This window comes from Hyperoodon ampullatus, assembly GCF_949752795.1.
Source record: "Hyperoodon ampullatus genome assembly, chromosome: 3".
Lineage (NCBI taxonomy): Eukaryota > Metazoa > Chordata > Mammalia > Artiodactyla > Ziphiidae > Hyperoodon > Hyperoodon ampullatus.
The window spans coordinates 168,066,907-168,090,706 of NC_136916.1; the positions used below are offsets into that span (position 1 = coordinate 168,066,907).

Genomic DNA, 23,800 nt, shown 5'->3' on the forward strand with positions numbered 1-23,800 from the left:
ATAATGCAAAGAATGCTATGAAAAAGCTCATGCAAATTAATTTGAAAACTTAAATGGATAAATTCCAAGAAAAATATAACTTGGCAAAACTGACTTAAGAAGGAGTAAAAAGTCCTAACAGTCCATAATTGTTAAAGAAATTATATCAGTAGCTAAAAATCTTCTCTCTCTCTCTCTCTCTCTCACACACACACACACACACACACACACACACACACAATCAGACCTCAATGATCTTACAGAAAGATTACAATAAACTTTCCATGAATAGATCATTCTAGCCTTCCAGAGAATAGAAAAGGAAGAATATCTCACTGTATCAAGCTAATATGTTGTTACCAAACCCAGCAAGAGTAATTTTAAAAAAGAAAAGTTATGTGTCATTTTAATATATAGACAGTGATGAAAAAATCCTAAACAAAATATGAGCCAAACAAATCCAGCAGTTTACTTTAAACAAATTATACTATATCATGACTAAGTCAGTTATACTAGGAATGAATGAAAGGTGGTTTAATAAGAAAATCCATCATTGTAATTCCCCACAAAAGCAGATTTTTAAAGCCTATAATTATCTCATAGTTGTAGAAAAGCATTTGATAAAATTCAATACCCATTAATTATTTTAAAAAAAACTCAGCAAAACCCATTCTTAGTGAGGAAACATTAGACAGTCTTTTTACCACCAGAAAAGAGACAAGGATTCCACTGTCAACACCTATATTCAACATATTTCTAAAGGTACCAGCCAGTGCTGTAAGACATGAAAAATAAATAAAAGGTATAAAAATTAGAGAAGAAAAGAAACAAAATTCTCATTATTCATAGACAGTGTGTTTGTCAGAATCACCCAAAAGACTCTACAAAGTATTGGAAAGAATATGAGAATTTCACAAGCCATCTAGATATAAGCTCAATATATTAAAATAAGTTGTGTTTCTATATACTAGCAACAAAAGAAACACTGAATTTTTAAAGATATCATAAACATAGCAAAAAATATATATATATATATATACACATACATACACACTTCCTAGGAATGAATCTAGACAAAGATGTGCAAAAAGGGAAGAGATTTAATGTCCATGGATAAAAAGATTCAATAAAATGAAGATGTTGGTTCTCTTCAAATTTATCTAAAAACTCACTGAATTGCAACCAAAATTTCAACAAGTTTTTTCTTTAAAAAAAAAAAAAGTTACAGGTCTCACTGTCATCACCTCAATAATATTACAGCCACATTAACAATTTATGGGCCCCATGAACAACAGTGCCCATTTTCAATAGAATGAAGCTTCAACAATTTTTTTTTAAGGCACTTGGCCCAAGAATAGCCAAGACACTCCTGAAAGAGAAAGTAAAAGGAGTCTGTCTTATTAGATAGTAAGACTTATTAATGAGCTATAATAATAAACACTGAGGAGTATTGGTGCAAAAACTAACAATGGAAGAGAGTAGCAAGAACACAGACACAACACAGGTGTAGACACTTGATAAGTAAATGAGGGGACATTACAGAGCAATGGGGAGGGGAGGAGCTACTCAATAAAGGGTGTTAGGGTAGGTGATTGTCCATATGGAGAAAAGTGAAACTGGATCTATACTTTTCACCATATACACAAATAAATTCCAAATAGATTCAAGTGTTATATGTGAAAAGGAAAGTCTTAAAACTTTTAAAAGGCAATATAAGAAAACATATTTATGATCTTAGGGTAGCGGAGGATTTTTCAAGCAAGCCTCCACAAAAACATTCAACTACTTTAAAATTGGGAATGTCTGTAGCTCAAAAAACACCATGAAGATACTGAAAAGATAAGCCATAAATTGGGAGAAGATATTTGCAATCCATACAATTGAAAAAGGATTAGTATCTAGATATATAAAGAAATTCCTACAAATCACAAGTACAAAAAGGAAAGAAAATTCAATAGGAAAACAGGCAAAAGATATGATCAGACAATTTCACAAAAGAGGAAACACACATGGCCAATAAATATATTAAAATATGATTATCCTCATTAGTAACCTGGGAAATGCAATTAAGAACACGAAAACTACCATTTTACAACTACTGGATTGACAAAAAATTAAGAAGTCTATCAATACCAAGTGTTGGTGAGACTGAAGAGCAACAGAAAATCTTAATCACTGCTTAGTGTGTAAACCAGTATAACTATTTTGGGAAACAACAAAGCATTGTTTTGTAAAGTTGAAATTTCCATACCTTACAGCACAGGTGTATGGCACTCAGAAGAATGTTCATAGTATCATCCTTTGCAATAACAGAAAACTAAAAACAACCCAAATGTCTTTTAATGAAAGAATTAATTAATAAACTGTGATACAGTAGAGTCTCATTGTGGAAAAGTATACAAATGCAAAAAATAAACAGCAGCTACATGCAACAACATGGATGGGAATCTTAGAAATATAACATTGAATGAAATAAGCAAGTCTCAGAAGACCTTGAAAGGAGAGACAAAGTGTGATGGTGGAGAAGCCCACAGGTTCTTAGGTTGGGTGCTGGGTTCTCCCATATGCATAGTTAATAAACTTCTGGCTTACATATGTTGCATATAATTTTGTGTGTATATCAAATATTGCATAAGTCCTTTTCCAGTTTAGTTCACGGTTTACTGAGACAGCATGACAACAAGTACACTGCATTCTGGTAAATATAATGGAGCAAGTTATTTTAATGCTCTGGAAACAATTCTGCAGATTTTATAGGAACTAAAGGCTCTACTGCATCACTAATAATGCTGTGAGGTAGGCAGGTCAGGAATTGTTATCCCCATTTTACAGAAGAGAAAACTGAGATTCAGAGAGTTTAAGACACATATCCAAGGTCACACAGCTAGTGAAGGGCAGAAATGGAACCATGTCCAGATATCCTAGCCCTAGCCCTGAGGTTTCTCCATTAAACATTTGGAGGGAATATTCTAGTCTATTTCTGACATCTCAGTACTATGCCCTGAGCATAACTCTGGTCCTTTTCCAGAAAAGCATTTTTCAATTTCTTCAGATTTTCTTTCTTGGTCATGGGGCAGTGGTGCATCTCTGGGCCATCATTCCAGTTCAAAAGCTCTTAGAAGCTATCCGCACTTTGTAAGTGACCGGTGGGGCTTTTCTTTAAGGGCAGAAGTTAATTACTGTAATGAAGCATGTCTTAGGGGACATATGGCTACATATAGCTATGCATCTTACTTGTTTTAACATCACGTGCTTTATATATATTCTTTTATTCCTCACGGAAAAACTTTTGAAATAGGTATTATCCTCATGTTATAGATAAGAAAACCAAGGCCATTGCCAAGATTTACTATGATAAGGGGCCAGGAGATAAAAGAATGACCAACAGCTCTGCACATGTGAGTGTTGGCAGTTACCGTACATGACCAATTAATGTATCACTGCCATTAAAATAAAAATGGAATCAGAGACACATAGGTGCTTTGATGTGGGATGGTGAAGATGATGATGATAATGATGATGATGGCTATACACAGTACTAATCTACCATTCTTTGTTTTTTTATTTTTTGTTTTTCCTGAGGGCAGGATAAGAAAGACAATAGCACAAGTGATTCAAGCAAGGTACCAGGTATTTCTTCTTGACTCAAAGAATTATAACAGCCTGATATTTCTATAAAGAGACTTCATGGTATTATCTCCCTGACAATTTTTAATGAACAGGAGAGTTTGTTGTCTCTAAGGGACAGTGTGGATAGCTGCCTACATGAGGACAGGTGGGTAGCATAAATAACAGTTCCAGGCCCCTGCCTTTTTTACTGGTGACCATCCCCCAGTGTCACAGAAGAGTGCATGTATGAAGGGCACTGGATCAGCTGGAGCGCATTCTCCATTATCTGTCACTGTTGGCTCAGAACAAACTAGAATCCTTCCATTTCCTCTGTTTCCACGTGGAAGCCGGGATCCCAGGTATAGCTCTTGCCCACTCAACATGCAAACTCCCTTCAGGAGGTAACAGCATTCCGATTTTCCTTTGAGAAATCATCTTTCCTCACCTTTAGTGTAGAAAGTGTGTTCCAGATAGCTTTATATCCACTACTGGCTCCGGCATTGGACCTGTGATGCAGGTTTGGTAAATCAAAACTCCACATGTTTCTGGTCACAGTGATGAGTTTAGGAATGGGCATGTGACCCAAACTAGCTAACAGAGTCTGACTTTATCCTTTTAAAAGAGCTCTAAAGATTGAGGCAATCTCTCTGTGTTGCTAACTTGGTAAGAGAAAAGCCTGCAGCTGCCAGGGGCTACCTCTTGAGAGAGCCTGCCCTGAGAATGAAGAAGCCTTTGTATTGGAGACAGGAGATGGAGAAAGAAAAAAACCAAGTCCATATGATATGATCCAGTCATCCAGGGCTCATTCTACTCGTGGACTTCTCAGTTATGAAAAAATAAATTATGTGGTCATGCAGTTGTGTTTGTGTGTGTGTTGCTGTTGTTTTATTTATTTTTTTTCTTATGCCACTCTGAGCTGGGTTTCTGTTACTTGCAACCACAAGAGTCCGGATGATTAATACATTGAATGTAATCAAATTTCCCTACAACTTTACTGAACCACAGACTCTTAATATTGGCATTCATTTTGTCCAAAGCCAGAGCACCAAGAGTAATAAGTGAATGTGTTTCATTTTAAAAGGTAAATATTGAGAAACCTTCTCTGTGATCCTAGAAATCTCTGCAGAATATATCAGTCTAAAGCAGTCCTCCCCAACCTTTTCCATTTGGGGGCACACACAGAAAATTCTAGAAGTGTGTAAGGCACAATGGAGAAAGCAAAGGCAACTGGCCCAAGGACTCAAGCATCCCAAGCCCCTGCCAACCATCGCAAGAGCCGAAGGGACCAATCCCCAGGCACACCTACCTCCCAGGGACCAGGTGGGAAGGTTTACTAGAAGAAAGTAAAGGTAGGAGGTGAGGGAAAGTAAAGGTAGGGATTTCAGAGCAAATCCTCAAATGAGCCTTCTCTTAACAAGATGGGTGACCTGCCTTATCTAACAGTACATTCTTCATCCTTCATACACCATTCTGAAACAAAGTGATTTTCAATTATTAGCATTGTTTTTCAAAATCAGCCTGCCAAAACCCAGCTGTTTCCGCACAGTCAGGCTTTCTGGGCTGTGTGGCTCTGGATTCGTGGGAAGGACCCTCGCTCTGATGAAACTGCTTCTGCTCTCTACAGCAGACCCAGACGTTCAGCCAAGAAACAAGCGGACAGAAGGTCACTGGACTGGGGGTGGAAGGCGGAGCATCCATAGAGCCGGGCCAAAAGAATGCCATTATTCGAGAAATGATTGAAGAGTTTCTTCAAGACTGGCCAGAGGAGTCATCCTCTTTGAACTCTGGGGGTTTAAGAACGCTGAGCACACAGTTGGCAGATTCTTCCGTTGACCCTTTAGGTCAAACAAGGTTAGAAGGGTGGAAGGAGCTTCTATTCTTTATAAATCCAGGAGCTCGACTTTGTCCGCGAGTGCAAAGACTCTAAGGAAAGGCACGTTGCTGTTGCTGTTTTATTAATAGCTGCATCTTCCTGTTTATCCAGCACTTATTACCCAACTTTCTTGGACAGCCGGCCCATCAACAAGCCAACAAATATTATCAAACCTGCTCTATATGCAAGACAGGAGGCAGCGGATATGAGAGAGACACAAAGATGCCTAAGACACGCGGCTTCAATAAGTCAGGAGCATAGACACATTTCTAATTAAGTCTAAGGTAGATGATGATAAATGCCCCAATAGAGGTACCAGCTAAGTGTCTGGAGAACTCAAGGGGAGGTGGGGAGGGAGTCCAATGGGCTTGGACAGGGTGGTAAAGATCTAAGAAGGCTTCCTAGGGGAAATCACCTAAGGTCTGGGTCATTAACGATAAGAGCAAAAAATGGCATTCCCAGTGGCTTCTGATGTCACATGGGTCCCCCTCCTGGAGGAAAAGGGACTGTGTCCTGTGTTTTGGGCTAAATTGTGTCCCCCCAAAATTCATATGTTGAAGTCAAATTGTGTCCCTTAAAATTCATATGTTGAAGTTTTAACCCCCAGCACCTCAGAATGTGACTGTCTTTGAAGATAGGGTCTTTAAAAGTGATTAAGTTAAACTGAAGTCATTAGGGTGGGTCTTAACCCAGTGTGAATGGCATCCTCATAAGACGGGGGAGTTTGGACACAGAAGTACACATAGAAGGAAGACAATGTGAAGATAGATGACTTTTTATAAGCCAAGGAGAGAAGCCTAGAACAGACCCCTCCCTTGAGGCCCTCAGCAGGATCCAACTCTGCCTACACCCTGATCTTGGACTTCCAGCCTTTGGAACTGTGAGAAACTAGATGTCTGTTGTCCTAGCCCCTTAGTCTGTGGTACTTGTTATGGCAACCCGAGTACACTCGGACTTTCTGTGTGCTTCGCCCTGGCCCTGAACACCTCCCACCCTGGAGACTGTCCTCAGCATCCCAGAGGGACATGACTGGCTTGCCCTCCTCCCTCTCCCACCTGGTCTCAGGGTTCTTAGCGTGGCTGTGGCTCGCTGGGCTCAACTCTGGAACCACACACATTCTTCCTCACGGTCAGTAGGCTGCCCTGGAACGTGATCCTGGCAAGCCTGTCCTCCTGATGAGAGCTAAAAGCCAAGTCACACTATCTCCTACTGTCTTAATCACTTTCTATTTTATTAACCCTTCTGTGATTCGTCCACTTCTGAAGTACCAGGGTCTCCTGTCTCCTTTTAATTTTTTTTTCATCTTCAGAGGGAGATCATGCTAACAGCCAAATTTGTTCCATTTACAACTCTTCATGGAGATTGAACGTGGAAAGAACAGAGCTGTATGACTTACAAAGCAGATTTGGCTTGGCCTGCCCATGCAGCTGGGTTGGAGCAGAATTTTTGTGAAACCAAACTCTTAGTGAAAGGAACTGGGGCCGATGCGATGAGCCTACTTTAGAAAGACAGTTCAATTTAATGCCCTGACTCACCTTATCCTGACAAACACTAGCCTGAACAAACTGCTTAGAATATAAAAGTTAACACAGGCACCAGAATCAGAGCTCCCGCAGTTGTCTAGCTGAGATCCTGTGTTGTTCATTTGTTATCCCCACAATGAGTGAGTGCACCTAACTAATCCTACAGATCACGCTCCTCTGTGAGGCCCACGGAGAAGAAGGGACTTGTTCAAGGTCACTCAGCTTCCAAATCCAGTCTCTTTCCACAGCACAACACAGTTTCCTGGGATTAGCAATCCTGCGACTTTGGGCTTTATCCCAGCTCTGCAAATGACAGGCAAGGTGACTTTGGACAAATTATTTCCCATCCCTGGTCTCCAGATTCCCAACTCAACTATGACCGTCCCGACTCTGGGTAGACTTCCTTGACTCTCTTGGGCAGAGTTAGTTATCCCCACAATACTTATTCCAGGGCAGCCATGTGGTGGTCTCCAAAAGAGCTGGCAACTCCCCATCCCGCGGATACACACACACACACACACACACACACACACACACACACACACACTCCATTTCCCTTGGGTCCTCAAAGGAGCCCTGCCCCCAACTAAAGGACGAAGCATGGGCCAGCTCGGCCCTAGCCCACCCTCAGCACTCCCCCAGCCACAGTGTTACCTTGGGAGGATCCATAAACACCTCAGACCTCATCTTCAACTCCCCTTAGACAGGGAAGATCAAATTTTACATTTAAAACACAATTCCAAATGTAAAATAGATAGCTAGTGGGAAGCAGCCGCATAGCACAGGGAGATCAGCTTGGTGCTTTGTGACCACCTAGAGGGGTGGGATAGGGAGGGTGGGAGGGAGACGCAAAAAGGAGGAGATATGGGGATATACGTATATGTATAGCTGATTCACTTTGTTATAAAGCAGAAACTAACACACCATTGTAAAGCAATTATACTCCAATAAAAATGTTAAAAATAAAATAAAATGCACTAGTGAAAAGAAAAAAAAAAACAAAACCAATTCCAGTCTGGCAAAATCTCAACTTTGTTCTTTTGAAACCTCAGGGTAGGAGAGGCGTCAGACACTTGAGAGTTCTGAAAGTACCACTTTGGGAGTTAGGAGAAGTGTTCTACGCAAGCCAGTCATAAAATTCTAATTCATTTACCCAGAAAGTTCCCAAGAGGTTTACAACTGTGGCATCTGGGCTGGGTTGCAGTTTGTTTGAACAAAGTGCTGACAAGCCCAAGATCAAGGTTTCTTCCCTTAGTGCCAATCTGCTCGTCACAAAGGGAAAACCCTGAGTCATAGTCCCAACCTGTATTCTCCCTCCCACCCCAATCGCAGCTAGCTCGCCCGTAATTTGCCCCAAGAGGGAAGAGTGAGGATGTGTGGGCTCTTCCCCACCTGCTGACAGGGGAGGTGAGTATCAGGGTTTAAGTACAGCACAGAGACATGGCAGACTCAGGGAGCCACACTTGACCGGATGCCCTATGGCTTGGTTGGATTTTGGACAACCCTCCTTGAACCCAGACAGCGCAATTCATTGGAATTTTATAAAAATCGTCCATGAAATCTATACATAAATTTAATAATGACCCTTAGAACAACAAACTAATGAACATAACAAAAAAAAGAAACAGACGCACAGAGATAAAGAGCAAACTAGTGGTTACCAGTGGGGAGAGGGAAGGGCAAGGTCAAGATAGGGACAGGGGATCAAGAGGTACAAACTATTACGTATAAAATAAACTATAAAAATATATTGTACAGGGCTTCCCTGGTGGCGCAGTGGTTGAGAGTCTGCCTGCCAGTGCAGGGGACACGGGTTCGAGCCCTGGTCTGGGAGGATCCCACATGCCGCGGAGCGACTGGTCCCGTGAGCCACGATTGCTGAGCCTGCGCGTCTGGAGCCTGTGCTCCGCAGCGGGAGAGGCCGCGATAGTGAGAGGCCCGCGCACCGCGATGAGGAGGGGCCCCCACTTGCCGCAACTAGAGAAAGCCCTCGCACAGAAATGAAGGGCCAACACAGCCACAAATAAATAAATAGATAAATAAAATAAAATAAAATAAAAAAACCCTGCAGAATGAGAGAGACAGAGAGAGGCTATGTGTAAAAGGAAGTGTTGACATACCCTTTAAAAAAATATATATATATATATATATATATATTGTACAACACAGGGAATATAGCCAATATTTTATAACAATTATAAATGGAGTATAACCTTTAAAGTTGTGAATCACTGTGTTGTACGCCTGTAACATATAATTTTGCACATCAACTGTACTTCAATAAAATAATAATAATAATAATGACCCTTAGAAAAAACTTGAGGGTGAAAAAAGTTAAAGAAAAAGGTAATGGGGAGAAGAGATCAGACCAAATAACTCCCAGGGTCTCTGTCAATGTTTGACCTTCCTTCTTAGGTGTGGGATGATTATAAAGCAAGGAGTCCGACTGAGTCTTCAGTCAATACTCATTTGACAAATACAAATGATGGACCAGGCACTAAGGATAGAGCAGAAACAAGATAAGAGATGGAATAGACAATAAACAAATAAGTACAGCCAAGATGTGGAAACAACCCACATGTCCATCTGTGGATGAATGGATAAAGAAAATGTGGTATATACATAATACAGAATATTATTCAGCCATAAAAAGGGAAATCTTGGGCTTCTCCAGTGGCACAGTGGTTAAGAATCCACCTGCCAGTTCAGGGGACATGGGTTTGAGCCCTGGTTCAGGAAGATCCCACATTCCACAGAGCAACTAAGTCCGTGCGCCACAACTACTAAGCCTGCGCTCTAGATCCATGAGCCACAGCTACTGAGCCCACGTGCCACAATTACTGAAGCCCCTGTGCCCAGAGCCCATGCTCCGCAACAAGAGAAGCCACCGCAATGAGAAGCCTGCGTACTGCAATGAAGAGTAGCCCCCGCTCGCCGCAACTAAAAGAAAGTCCGTGCCCAGCAACGAGGACCCAACGTAGCCAAAAATAAATAAATAAAACAAATAAATTAAATTAAAAAGTGGGGGAATCTTTCTATTTGCTACAACATGGATGGACCTTGAGGGCATTATGCTAAATGAAATAAGTCAGAGAAAGACCAGTTCCTCAGACCTCACTTATATGTGGAATCTTAAGGGAAAAAAAGCTCATAGATACAGAGAACAGATCGGTGGTTGCCAGAGGTAGGGGGTAGGGGTGGACAAAATGGGTGAAGTGAGTCAAGAGGTACAAATACCCAGTTATAAAATAAATAAGTCATAGGGATATAATATACCTCGTGGTGGCTATAGTTAATAATACTGTATTTCATGTTTGAAGGTTGTTGAGAGTAGATCTTAAAAGTTCTCATCACGAGAAAAGAAAATTTTTTTTAACTATGTATGGTGATGGATGTTAACTAGACTTATTGTGGGGTACGATATATACATTGAATCATTATACTGTACACATGAAACTAATATAATGTTACATGTCAATTGTGCCTCAATAAAACTATTTAATTAAAAGATAGTCATCAGGGCTTCCCCGGTGGCGCAGTGGTTGAGAGTCTGCCTGCCGATGCGGGGGACACAGGATCGTGCCCCGGTCTGGGAGGATCCCACATGCCGCGGAGCGGCTGGGCCCGTGAGCCATGGCCGCTGAGCCTGCGCATCCGGAGCCTGTGCTCCGCAATGGGAGAGGCCACAACAGTGAGAGGCTCGCGTACCGCAAACAAAACAAAACAAAACAAAACAAGATAGTCATCAATCAGTGCTTCTCAAAGTAAAGTCCCGGACCAGAAGGATTAGCATCACTTGAAAGCCCAGGCCTCACCCCAGACCAACTGAATCAGAAATTCTGCAGGTGGGAGCCAGCAATCTGTGTTTGGAGCCCTCCAGATGATTTTACACACTCTCAAGTTCGGGACAAGTAATAATGATTCGAGCTGTGACGGAGAGTGATTGCAGGGTGACTTTGGACAGGTTGGTCAGGGACAGGCTCTTTAAGAAGGTGTCATCTACTGAGCTGAAGCCTGAAAGAGGAGAATGAACCAGAGAGAGTTCCAAACAGAGGGACTTGAAAGTGCAAAGGCCCTGGGGTAGGGATGCTCTGTTTGAGAAGACAAAGGAGGACAGTGTAGCCTGTGATCAGTAAAGAGCATCTGGCCCATCTTATGGGAGGAGGAGGGTCTGAAAGTCAGCAAGTCTACACTCTGGTCGACCTCTCCCACGGACAAACTGTGGGATACTGGGACAGTCACAGAGCCCTCCCAAGTATTCTCTAAAATGGGGAAAACGATCCTGAGCCTGCCTACTGGGCTGTCTGAGAAGTCAGTGGATACGAAAGCATTTGGAAAAGCGAGAGGCAGTGTTCAAGTGGGAATTATTATAATTAAGGGAGTCCCTTAAGGATGTAACTATAGGATCCAGCTTCCCACAGTGAGTAGCCATCAGACCACAGGCCAGCGCCACCTGGTCCTGGGCCAGCTCCTGCTCTCTAGAGCTAAATGAGATTGAGACGATCCTTTAAAAAGGGTCTGTTTAGAAGGTCTGAGGTGCAGGATTTCCCAGAAAGGTCTGATTGTGGAACTCTTACATCCTTAGCCCACTGGTCAATCTAAGAATATTCTTGGCTTCGCAAGGAATTTGTGTTTTGCTCCAGCTGCTTGCAAACTCTCCCCAGGTGTTATAAAGGCAACGCCAGATTTCTTACAGGACCAGGCCATGTGCTATCATCACAGTGAGAGCTAATTTCATCACCATCCACTGATGCCCCTTTCCTGGAAGAAGGCTCCACCCAGGACTCTTAGAGAGCGTGGAGGCGATACCATTAGAGGTGGTCCAGTCATTAGTTTAGACTGACTGCAAAATCACTGCCTCCAGTGAAAAGATACTGTCTCTAGAATCTACCTGCCTCCAGAAGGTACCCTCACCTAGTAGTCACAAGCATGTCCACATCCTGAGTGGTCAGGGCTGGAGGGAGCCTTGGAGACTGTGGTCTAGCCCCTCTTGTATAGATGGGGAAATGGAGCCCCGAAAGAGAGGGAAAAGGAGCCACAACCCCCCACTGAGTTTGTTGCAGTGATGAGATTAAATCAAGACCCCAGTCGTGATTTAATTCCTGGGCTCCTAAACCAGGAATCTTCTTCAAACAGATGTCAAGACACCACTTAAAAACCAGGGTTTACAGAACAGGGCCCAAGAGATTGGCATGGCATTCAAGGCCAGGCCAAGTTCCTGCCAAGTTCCTTAGCCTCATCTCTCACTCTATGGCTGCCCCGACCCCATGTCCATGCTGCAGCCATGCACTGGCTGTCGTAAATGGGCAGGTGACCAATGGGCTCATGACCAAGGCTGGTCCTCATCAGTAGTCCTCAATGTGCTGTGAAGCTTCTGGCCTCCATGTCTTTGCCCAGGCTGTTCCCTCAACCCAGAAAGCCCTTCACCATCTCCCACATGAAAATTCTACTCAAGCCTCCAAACATCGACTTAGAGGCCATCATATCCATTGCCAGAGCAGAATCCCTGTCCCTTGCGGGCAACCCTACAGCACCCAGTCATACTGCTCTCACCACCCCTCACACTCCGGCTCATATAAAGACACTGATGAGTTATGTGCACCCACCCTTCCCCAACTCCCACTCACATCTGCTCAGCTGTGAGATCCTGAAGGCAGGGACCAACTCTTATTCATCTTTAGATCCCCTCCCAGCACTTGGCAGTGTCTGACACAGAGACGTGCTCAGTGAATATGTGTATAATCAAATGGATGCACAGATGTGTAACACCTGTCCTTATGGAAGGATTCTGTGATCACTCCAGCCAGGGCCAACAGAGAGCCTCGTACCTGCTTTGGCTGCTGTCCCATTACCCTGGGCTATAACTATGTATGTGTTGGGTTCCCTACGTCCTACCAACCTACCCCAACTCCTGGCAAGAGAGTATGAATTCCCGAAGGTAGTGATGATGCCTGATTTATCTTTGTGTGCACAGCACAGACCCCAGCATGGAAATGATAAATGAATGAAGTCCATTAATGATGGACAACTGTACCTGAGATGTAATCAGTTTCTCTCACTCATTTGAACACTATACATACGATTCACCGCATGTCGCCTTTCTGCTTGTTCAACAAATATTTATCAGGTGCTAAAAATACAACGGTGAACAAGACAGAAAGTTCCTGCTGGACAGAGAGCCATTAAATAAATAATCACAAATGTCTATTTATCACAGTTACAGAGCACGCAGCAGAGGACACAGTACAGGATGCTGCGGTCACTGCTAAGTTGGCTCTGAGTTCATCGCCTGCCCTAGCGTCCCCCTCCCATCATGCTTCATTTTGGGCACAGTGGCTTCAGCAGAAATGGCCACCCCTCATCCAGCTCCGATGCAGAAAACAGATGACTTGTCTTTCTCCCCAACGGCAATGAAGCAGAGTCCAGGTTTTTTGTGTCTTTGCAATATTTAATATAATCTCCCTTAAATTATTATCCCTTGCTTCCCATGGGAACTGTTGAAGATGCCAATTTCATACTGATTCCGGATGCAAAGTCTGTTCTGTCTGACCTCATTGATTCCTGGGGGATGCGTTAAGACCTGTGAAATATGTGGGGCTCATAAATCAACTCTGTCTGGGTTTCTGCAAATGTTTTAGCTTGCAGGAAAGTCAGTTCACACTGACAAGTCCCCCACGCCTCACCGCCCCGCCCCGCCCGCGTCCCCTGGAGCCTGTGGATGCTGGCTGCCTGGGGCAGGGCCCAGGGCTGGCTGTCCCCATCTCCCCTCTGGCCCGGCTCCGAAAAGCCGAGGGGAATGGGAGGTCAGTCCTTAACATCCAGTCTGATGTCTGAGTCCCTCTGGAGGGAAGGAATCCTGTGAATGTCCTTTCCCTGCCAGCCCCCAAGGAGATGGCCCGGGGACCCTTCCCCAAGCATGCACCTCTGTTTCCAAGACAAACAGGAGCCTCCTGCTGGTTGCTGGGCTCCAGGGGTTGCCAATGGCATGTCATACAATTGAATGGCGCCCCTTGGAGTTTTGCGAGGAGCTGACCCCGGCTGGAGGAGGATCCCTGAGAGCCCATCCCCCCCATGGCAGAGAAACAAAGTCCCAGGTCCAAGGTGGAAAGAACACAGCCTGCCACAGATTCCCCTGTGGCACAGTCCAAAGCCGGCAGGACGGTGGAGGTAGGTCTCTTTGTAAATCAGTCTGAACAGATGGTTCTTCACAAGCATCTTTTCCCATCAGCCCCTCAGCTACGGTGTAAATTCAATTCAGTTCAACACCCACTGAGTGCCGTGGTCCAAGGAAGCATGCCGGGTGCGGGGGCACACACAGTAACCACGGCCCTGGCGTGCAAGGAAAAGAGAGACGCTTGGTCATCTTGGTCCTCCCTCGGCACCCAGCACAGTGGGGGCCGGTCGGGGGTGGGCTTTGAGGGGTGATGAGAGACCGAGTATGGAAGTGAGTGAAGGTACCCCCACTCGCCTGAGTTGAACGGTGCCCACACTCTCCTTCCATTCATCCCTTCACTCATTCATTCATTAGTTGTCAACAGCTTATTGAGAATTCACGCTGCCAGATGCTGAGGATAAATAGTGGATGCTGGCTGCGTCCAAGGAACCCTCCCACCACAGTCCCAACTCCCAACACCCACGCCCTGGTGAGAGCACGTGGGCACCTGCCTGCCCTCTGTCACACACCTGGGGGCTGCCAGGAAGCCGCGGCCTTTCTGCCTCCAAGTGGGAGACCAGTCAGACTGCTCGGGGGTCATCTGACTCAGGGGTCTCTCTGATGACGGGTCAGACCAGCCTACCAGCACTTCCCAGTCACTGCCTGCCCAGCCAGCGTGGCCTGGAGTCTGTCTTTCTGTCTGTCTGCATGTCCATGTGTCCAGAGAGGCTGGCAGCCAAAGGAAGAGAATGAATGTACCCATCTGCCTCCTAGGCACCCCCAGGGGTAAGAGGGTCCCAGAGAACAGCTCAAAGGCAGGCCCTCTGGCTGAGTGGAGCCGGGGAGAAGAATCAGCACGTGGTCGCAAACCCAAAGGCAGTGCCTTTCCCTCGACTTCTTTTTTTTCTTTTGGCCACACTGCTTGGCATGCAGGATCTTAGTTCCCTGACCAGGGATCGAACCCGTGCCCCCTGCAGTGGAAGTACAGAGTCCTAACCACTGGGCCGCCAGGGAAGTCCTCCCCTTTCCCTCTCCCTCCTCAAACCTCCCCACCTGGGATAAGGCGCCAGCAAGCACCTGCCCCTTGTCTGCCCCTGTGCCTGGGCAGGGATTGGTAAGATATGACGCAACAGAGTGGCTGCCCCTCTGGGAAGGGGTAGGGAGAGTGACAGCAGCAATTGCTTAGGGGTTGCAGACAGGACTGTCAGACACTCAGCACATCCTTTGCTAAAAACAACCCCACAAAGTAAGTACTATCATCCCATCTGGTAGACAGGCCACTCAGAGGGTTTACCGCTCGGAGCCAGGCACCTGTGCGGGGATGGGGTTCGAACCCCAGCATCTCTGAATTGAGAGCCCACGCTCTCCCCACGCATCCAACTGCCTCCCACCACTCCCTGGCCTCGTCACCGACTCCCTCCAGGCCTTTGAGAAACCAAAGATCCCCTTTCTTTGGGTAACAGCAGATATTATAACTTGGGCCTCGCAGATGATATTTGCTTGAGGCTCTTGTTGGCAACATTAAATATGATTCCTAATTTATGGTTTTAATCAGTTTCATACTGATTTTGAAACTGACCATACTGATCAGTTTCATATGGTTTTCAATCAGTACGCATGCACACAGTCTCCGTAACACTGATACTTTGCTTTCATACGGTATTTTTATTTCTTTATTTCCTTTCATCCTTTCCTAATAGCACAGAGAGTTCCCAAATCACTCTGTTTCTTGCATCACGCTGGGGTGGGGGCGGGAGCCGCAGACACCATGCACACACACAGAGCAGAGCCATGCAGAGCTCCTGCAGAAGCTGCCAAGGCGGGCGCAGAACCTATGCGAGCAGTTCTGCTCTCAAGTTTGCCCGTGGTGTGCTCACCCCCCTTCATCCAAAGGATCTTTGAAAAGAAATCTACAACCAGTCTCGACGACAAAGGAGGAGGTACAGACACCTTCCCACACATCCAGAACCACTGTGCCTCTTTGAGAAGCATCATCACATGCATCTCCCACTGATTTCAAGCACACATGGCTGAACGGGCTGCAATGGTCCTCCAGCAGGGGTTCTCTGGAGATCTGGCCTTAACACCTGCCTTCACTGGAACCATCAAAAGCAAAGCTGGATCGTGCTGCTGCTCAAAGTTCCCACATCTCCATCCTCTTGCAATTCCCACACTTGCTCTGTACACACAACTGGCTAATCCCAGAATGGAACATATTGAAAAGGAACACGACCAGACCAAGGAACATAAGGTGAGAGCCAAGAAAAAGTTGTGATTCATTGAGAAAATTGCCACGCTAGGCAGCGGGGAAGTGCCTATTTCACACACAAAGGCACCCAGGGCCGGGCGTGCCCCACAGTGGGTTCCCACCCAGCACGGAGGCTGGCCAGTGCCCTGGACCTCACCACAGGCCGGGGCCAGTCCCCATGGGTGGCTCCAACTGTGGGTGGTTCGGGTTTCCTCATAAATGGAGGACTGACATGGTCCTAGCAGAAGATGTCACCAAGCGCGTGGGCTTGTTGAAACACACAAGTAGAGAAGGACCACATCACGAGTGATCCAGGTGAGAACGAGTTAACAGAAAACCCAGGCTGTCTGGACACAAACATTATCTTTCCTAAGGACTGGGAATTGAAGAAATCATCTGGTCCAGGGAATGCGTTTTGCAGACCGATGAAGCCATGGACCCTTTCTCAGAATAATGCTTTTAACTGCATACATTAAATTCACAGGATTATGAAAGAACCCAATTACACTGAAAGACAGTTATCAAAATATTTTTTAAACAAATGTGTAATATGTATAGTAATATACACGCTTCTTTATCAGTGACAAAAATAAGAAATGACAGGGCTGGACAGCAGGTCTAATATCTCCTACAATTTTGAAGTAACGGTAAGTGAGAATACTTCAAAATAATACTTCAAAATACATCAAAAACTTCAAAATATGTCAGAATAACTGGTACAGCTGTAATGTGATGTATAAATATCTGTGTTTCTCTTGTGAATACTGCCACAGGTATTGCTAAGAGTCCTGTGGCTTACTGCCTCTATAAAGAAAAATAATACTAAATTTCATAAGAAGTTAGTAGAGAAAAAAGATGAAAATGGATCCCCTAAATTCCATCCACAGACCCCATATTAAGACCCCTAATCCCTTCTTTTTACAGATAATAAATCTTAGGCCAGAGAAGCCAAGTGACTTTCTTTTTTTGTGTGTGTTTTTTTTTTTTTGCGGTATGCGGGCCTCTCACCGCTGTGGCCTCTCCCGCTGCAGAGCACAGGCTCCGGACGCGCAGGCCCAGCAGCCATGGCTCATGGGCCCAGCCACTCCGGGGCACGAACCCGCGCCCCCTGCATGGGCAGGCAGACTCCCAACCACTGTGCCACCAGGGAAGCCCCCAAGTGACTTTCTTAATGGCACACAGCTACTCTGGGATCAGAGTGCAGCTCTTACTGATGTCCTGCCTTTACCACTACAGCTTCAATTTAGGCTTTAAAAACATTTCTTTTGGATTTTTTGTTTTTGTTTTTATTTTATTTTTATTTTTTTTTTTTTTTGCGGTACACGGGCCTCTCCTCTCACTGTTGTGGCCTCTCCCGTTGCGGAGCACAGGCTCTGGACGCGCAGGCTCAGCGGCCATGGCTCACGGGCCCAGCCGCTCCGCGGCATGTGGGATCTTCCCGGACCGGGGCACGAACCCGTGTCCCCTGCATCGGCAGGCGGACTCTCAACCACTGCGCCACCAGGGAAGCCCTTGTTTTTGTTTTTAAACAAAAGTAATACATTCTTCTAACAGATTCATATAATATAGGAATTTCATTTAAAAAATAAAGTTTTTACCTTTCTTTAAATGCAGACCTATCTAAGAGTAGACAGACGGACAAGAGCCTTCCTGGACCAGCAGCATCACATCACCCAGGAGCTTCTGCAAAATGCAGAACCTCAGGCCCCAGACCAGACCTGCAGAGTCAGATTCTGCATTTCCCCAGGTGACTCAGGGGCACATTCACGTCTAAGAAGAGCCGCTCTGCCCAGCCTCCTGGAGCCCCTTCTCTGCTGTATTCTCCTTGGAAGCACAAGTAACCCCAACCCCTGACACTGAAAGTGGCAAGAATTCAACCCTCAACCCTCGAAAAGCCTTGCATCCTTAAGTCTAATTCCCAGAGGAAAGAATAAACAATAACAGGACTAGGGGTTTGGAGTAGGAGAATTCATCGCGGAATGATGAGATCTGACACAGTAAAAATACCATTAGAACAACTCGGTGTTATTAACCCTTCCTGAGAGCCAGCCTCCATACTAGACCAGGCACGTGCACTATCGCATTGAATTCTCACAAATATCCTACACGAATAGTTAATGCTGTCATCCCTATTTACAGATGGAAAAACTGAGGTTCAGAGAGGCTGAGCTGCTTGCTCACCGTCCCAGCCAATGATCGGGAGAGACCTGAAGCAAGATGGGACAACCTGAGGGGGGGCGGTGCATGTGAACAGGCTTGCTGAGGCCCAGTTCACAAGGACATCTGAGCAAACCTGACTGTGTCCCACCTCAATCCTGGGTCCCCCTCCTCACCAGGGCTGCCTGGTCCTGATGCCTTTAGCAGCTAAAGAACCGAGTGGTTTCTGCTTCCTGTACTCTCTTTCCGGTCTCTTCCGGAGGGCTTGGTTTCAAACCTGTATTAAAAAAGTAAGAAGAAAAGCCTGCAGGCGGCTGCCCCATCCAAGCACTCTTGCCCTTCTCTTACCTGCTGGGTAGTTAATTGTTTTGTTCCACAATTAAATAAACCTAGCCTTTGCCGGCATCTCGAGGCATCTGACTGGAGTCTCATTAAGCACTGAACTGGGCAAAGCCCAGCAAGGTCTGCGAGGTGGGTGAGTACCACGCTCGGTTTTAGGCCATTTTAAAAGTTTGCAAGAACTAGGCCCTCAGTACATGTTCAGACTCGAAGACTCTCTACAGGTTATCTCAAGACCCTAGGATCTTTCTCAATGAACATTTACCACGTGATACTCCATGCAGACACCGGGCAAGATATTTTCACACGTTATCTGTGAGGTAGGCATTGTTGTACCCATTTAACAGATGAGGAAACTGAGGCTCCAGTCTCACAGCCAGGAAGTGGCCAAACCAAGGTGAGAATCAAGGCCTGGCTGGTTTCCCAGTTCCAGCCCTCTCCACTCCAGCACACACAGCCTTCCCACCTCTGCCTTCTCTTCGAACTTCTCAGGAATCAATCAGAGGCCACCTGATAGTTCAGCTGCTAGTTCCGTGACTAATCTCCCTTCCTTGACGGTAAGCTCTGAAGACAGCCCCACGGCTGTGCCCAGACTCCCTGCCCCCCTCAGGGCCTAAGCCAGAGCCTGGCACCAAAGAGGTGCTCTATAAACAGTGACTGAATACACATTGGCTGGCTTTCAGGAAAAATAACTCAAGAGAAAGCCTCAGGCCAATGCCATTCATCTTCCAAAAGGATCCATTTGTGTTCCTCTCTGCCCGCTCAGGCGCTTTGATCAATGAGAAAACCCCAGGCCAGGAGGGAGTATAAAGATATTGCTTGTAACTTCACAAATGACCAGAGGAATTCCTTCAGTCCCTGGGGTAGCGCGGCTCTAGTAAAAGACTGCTTTCTCAGTTGTGAAACATTTCACGAGCATTAGTTATTGGTGGAGTCCCTAGACTTGACACTGAGCCAAGCTGATTAGCACAGCCAGAACGAAGAATGTCCACCCAGAGTGGTGACGAGTTGAGCCCCAAACGGGACAAATACGCGTAAACAAGTGGTATTAACATTCAGGGACCCTAGCCAAAGGTCCTATTCTCAGAGGCAGTATGACGATAGAAAGGTTCCTTAACGGGGGTTCAAATCCCAGGTGCCCAGTCGCTCAGCTCACCCCTCCCTGAGCCTTCAGCACCAACAGTGTTAACTCCACAGCATCCTGCCTTTCCTGCATCAGCCCTTTCTTCCTTGCCAGTAACCATGTCTATCTGGCTCTCCATCCTCTGAGATGCTGACCACCAGATCTCCCAAGGGGCCAGCATCTGGGGGACACAGTCTAACCAGCCATGAGTCCACCACCCTCATGGAAGTTGCCCTGGTGCTGAGCACCCCCCAAGCCAAGATGCCAGTTTTCTTGATGACAAAAACTTTCTTGGTTCCTGAACTGTAATTCTTGGATTACTGCCTGCATCACTCTGCCTGCAAAGGTCCTGAGTGATCCAGATTTACATCTTGGGGCTTGTGGACTCAAATCTGAGGCCAAACTTTGTTCCAGAAAGAGCAGGGTCTAGTCACCTCCCAAGTGGAACACCAAACAGAGAGGTCAACAAGGAAGCTCAGGGCTTCAGGGGACCCGGGCTCTGAGCCTGGCCCTGCCCAGCCTGCAGAGGCAGGGGACAAGGCAGGAAATTGCTGCCTTGAAAGTGGGTCCAAAACCCAGAAAGAGTAAGCCTCAGTGAAAAGTGTCCACTTGCTTTTTTAAGGCAGACTTACTTACAGTTTATGGGAAGAAACCAGGGCATGGGAAGGACAAAAGAGCAAGGGCACTACGTAGGAAACAGTTGGCCAAAAATTTAAACTTCAATTGGATCAAGCCTCTAGATTTAACTACTACCAGTTTACGGAAAAATAGAGGGTTGAAGGAATACGTTAAATACCACCCCGAGAACACAAGCAGCAATATCCCAAATGCCGGAAATTCTACAGGACAAACGACTCAGCCTCTTCAACAAATATGTGGTAAGAGAGACAAAGAAGATTAAGAGATAGTTAAGAGATTTGTCAACCAAATGCAATCTGTAGACCTTGTTTGGATCTGATTCTAAAAGAAAACAATAGAAAGGGGACACTTATGAAATGACCAAGGAAAGTTGAATCCCACCCAGATATTTAATGATAAAAAGGAATTATTGTTGATTTTTGTAGGTTTGATAATGGTATTGTGACTATGATTTTTTAAAGAAGCTTTTATCTCTTAGAGATACATTCTGAAGTATTTAAGGATAAAATGATTTGATGCCTGAGATTTGCTTTAAATTGATCCACTGGGTCAGAGTAAAGAAGAAATGAGAGTGGGTCTGTGTTGAGAATTACCAAACTGGGTGAAGAGTAGACAAGTGTTCATAATGACCTCTCTGCTTTTGTCTAGGTTCAAAGTTTTACAGAACAAAAATTTATTTACAGGGCTTCCCTGGTGGCGCAGTGGTTGAGAGTCCGCCTGCCGATGCAGGGGACATGGGTTCGTGCCCCGGTCCGGGAAGATCTCACATGCCGCGGAGCGGCTGGGCCCGTGAGCCATGGCCGTTGAGCCTGTGCGTCCGGAGCCTGTGCTCCGCAACGGGAGAGGCCACAGCAGTGAGAGGTCCGCGAACCGCAAAAAAAAAAAAAAAAAAAAAATTATTTCCCAAAAAAAGAAGGCAAGAGAAAGCCCTAGTGTTTCATCATGGCTCCAGGACTGACTCTTGAGAAGCTTGAACAAACTTTTACCTCGCTGAGCCTCAGTTTCCTCATCCAGAGCCTGAATGGGTTCCAATCCTGGCTCGGTCCTCATTTGCTGTGTGACTTTGGACAGATTCTTAACCTCTCTGTGCTTCAGGGCCAACAGGAACAACAACAGTCCTACCGCAGGGGTTGTGGTGAGGATTCAACATGTTCATTCAGGTAAAGATCCTGGCACGCAGCACTACATGTTTGGTTTTATTCCTACTGCTGCCGTCATTACTGTTGTTGATTATTTTCTACATTGAGGAGGAAGAGGAGGAGAAGGCCCCCTGGAGATGTGGTCTTCCTCTCGCAGAACACCCAAGTTTTAGAAGCGTTTCCCAATTCTCCCCATCACACTGGAGCTGCTCACTCCAGCTTCCTCCCCAGGATCAGACCTACATTCTGGGAAACAGGGACACTCCTTCTCTGGCAGTGACAACCCCAATCACCTGCTTCTCCTTTCAACAACATCCCCCTCTCGGTTCCTGCGGTTCCTCCTCCCTCTTCCCCCGTCTCTGAGCCCTGCTGCCCTGTGGCCTGTTCCCAGGCCCGCCTCTCTCATCCCTGTTCCGGTCCTTCTGGGGCCCCCTCCCCATGACTTCCCCTCTCATAATGCCCAGAAGGAGCTGTGTAAACCAGAAAAGGCAGGGTGGGGTGCAGGGAGGTTGGAAGGAACCCGGGACTTATGAATGCATAAGGCTGAACTTTTTGGAAGTGGACGGGCCGGGTGCCAGTCCTCCTAGGGCTCCTGGATCGTATACTCCTTACAAAAGGGCCATTATGAAGACTCCACATCTCCCGTGTGACAGGTTGGGGCCTGTAAAAGTGCATGACGTCACAGGGACCAGGAGATAAACAGGGTTCCCAGCCACGTCTTATTCTCGAGGGCACTGGGATCCTGGAAAGAGGGCTGTGGGAGGGAGGGGGGTGCTTCAGAGAGCCTTGTGGCCATTCCAGGCTGTTCCCCAAAAGGGGCCTGCAGGGCTGCCCAAGACCTCAGGGAGCCCTACAGCCCCCCGAAGCCCCTCCCGAAACCCTGGAGTGACTCGGCGGGTCACTCCACCCCCTTCCTCACTTCAAGACGTGCACATGGTCACTCAGCTTATCCAGCCCCACAGGACATCGTGGAAGAGCATCACCCCACCCCCAACCTCTCTTTCTCTGCATTTGCTTGGGGATCATTTCTTTTCTACCGAACGAGAGAGGTCACGTGGGTGAGTTAGGAAAATGTAGGCTGGTTGTCAGGAGAGCTGGACTCCCGTAATTACCTAACTTGGTGGAGTCCACATTCCCTTTTTTATAAAAGGAAGAGGCTGAAGTTAAAGACTGTTAAAGTCCCTGCCAGTTACAGAGGCTTATTTCTCTACTGGTTATAAGGAAGTACGTTACTATCTTCCCCACCACGGCTTGATTCAGTCTACTCTTTCCCGTGAACGCTTATCTATGTTCAAAGTGACCATTGGCCAGCTCCCCGCCCACCCCCACCCCCTGACACACACACACACACACACCCCTTGAGACCAGTAAGAATAGAAAAGTTTAGTTAAGGTGTATCCAATTTTCCCTTTTAGCTCTGAAAGATACTTGTTTGCATATTATTTCCATGTAGTCAAATGGAAATGCACTCATTTGCATGAACCTATAGAAGACATTACAAAATCACCAACACAGCCTCTCTAACAGTGGGTTACAGCTCAACACTTCAAAGCCCTGAAATGGGACCAAGAAAAATCTCACTAAGTAGACTGATGGTCTCCCAAACTTTCAGGGTATAGGAAGGAAATATTAGAATTTCAATTCATATTTATTTTGATCACATCCTTTAAATTTTTCTATTTCTTACATATACTTTACACTCCTCCAACCATATTAGAATAACAGGATATGCATGTAATTTATAAATATGCATATGGTAATGGTCCAGGCTCAGAAAGATTTTGCAGATGGGGTGCATGATCAAAAACTTCAGAGCCATCATCACTCTAGACCATCTCCCAAAGCTGGAGACAGTTGCAAAGTTTTGGTCCAACCAAAGCTGAAGCAACAAGGGAGGATCCCAGGTAAACCTCCACCAAGGCCACACTGGCCAACAGAGCACCAGTGCATACCAGGGCACCTGTCACACCACTTGCCAACAGCCTGGGGACATCACGGCATGTGGCGTCTCCTTCCTC

The 23,800-nt window shown here is 45.9% G+C and overlaps 1 protein-coding gene across 8 annotated transcripts in view; it reads right to left on the reverse strand.

Moving 5' to 3' along the window:
• Positions 1-23,800, reverse strand: part of FBLN5 (fibulin 5) — a gene marked incomplete at both ends in the record, with an annotated part of 83,920 nt that overhangs the window by 49,110 nt on the left and 11,010 nt on the right. The gene's annotated exons all lie outside the window — the stretch shown is intronic.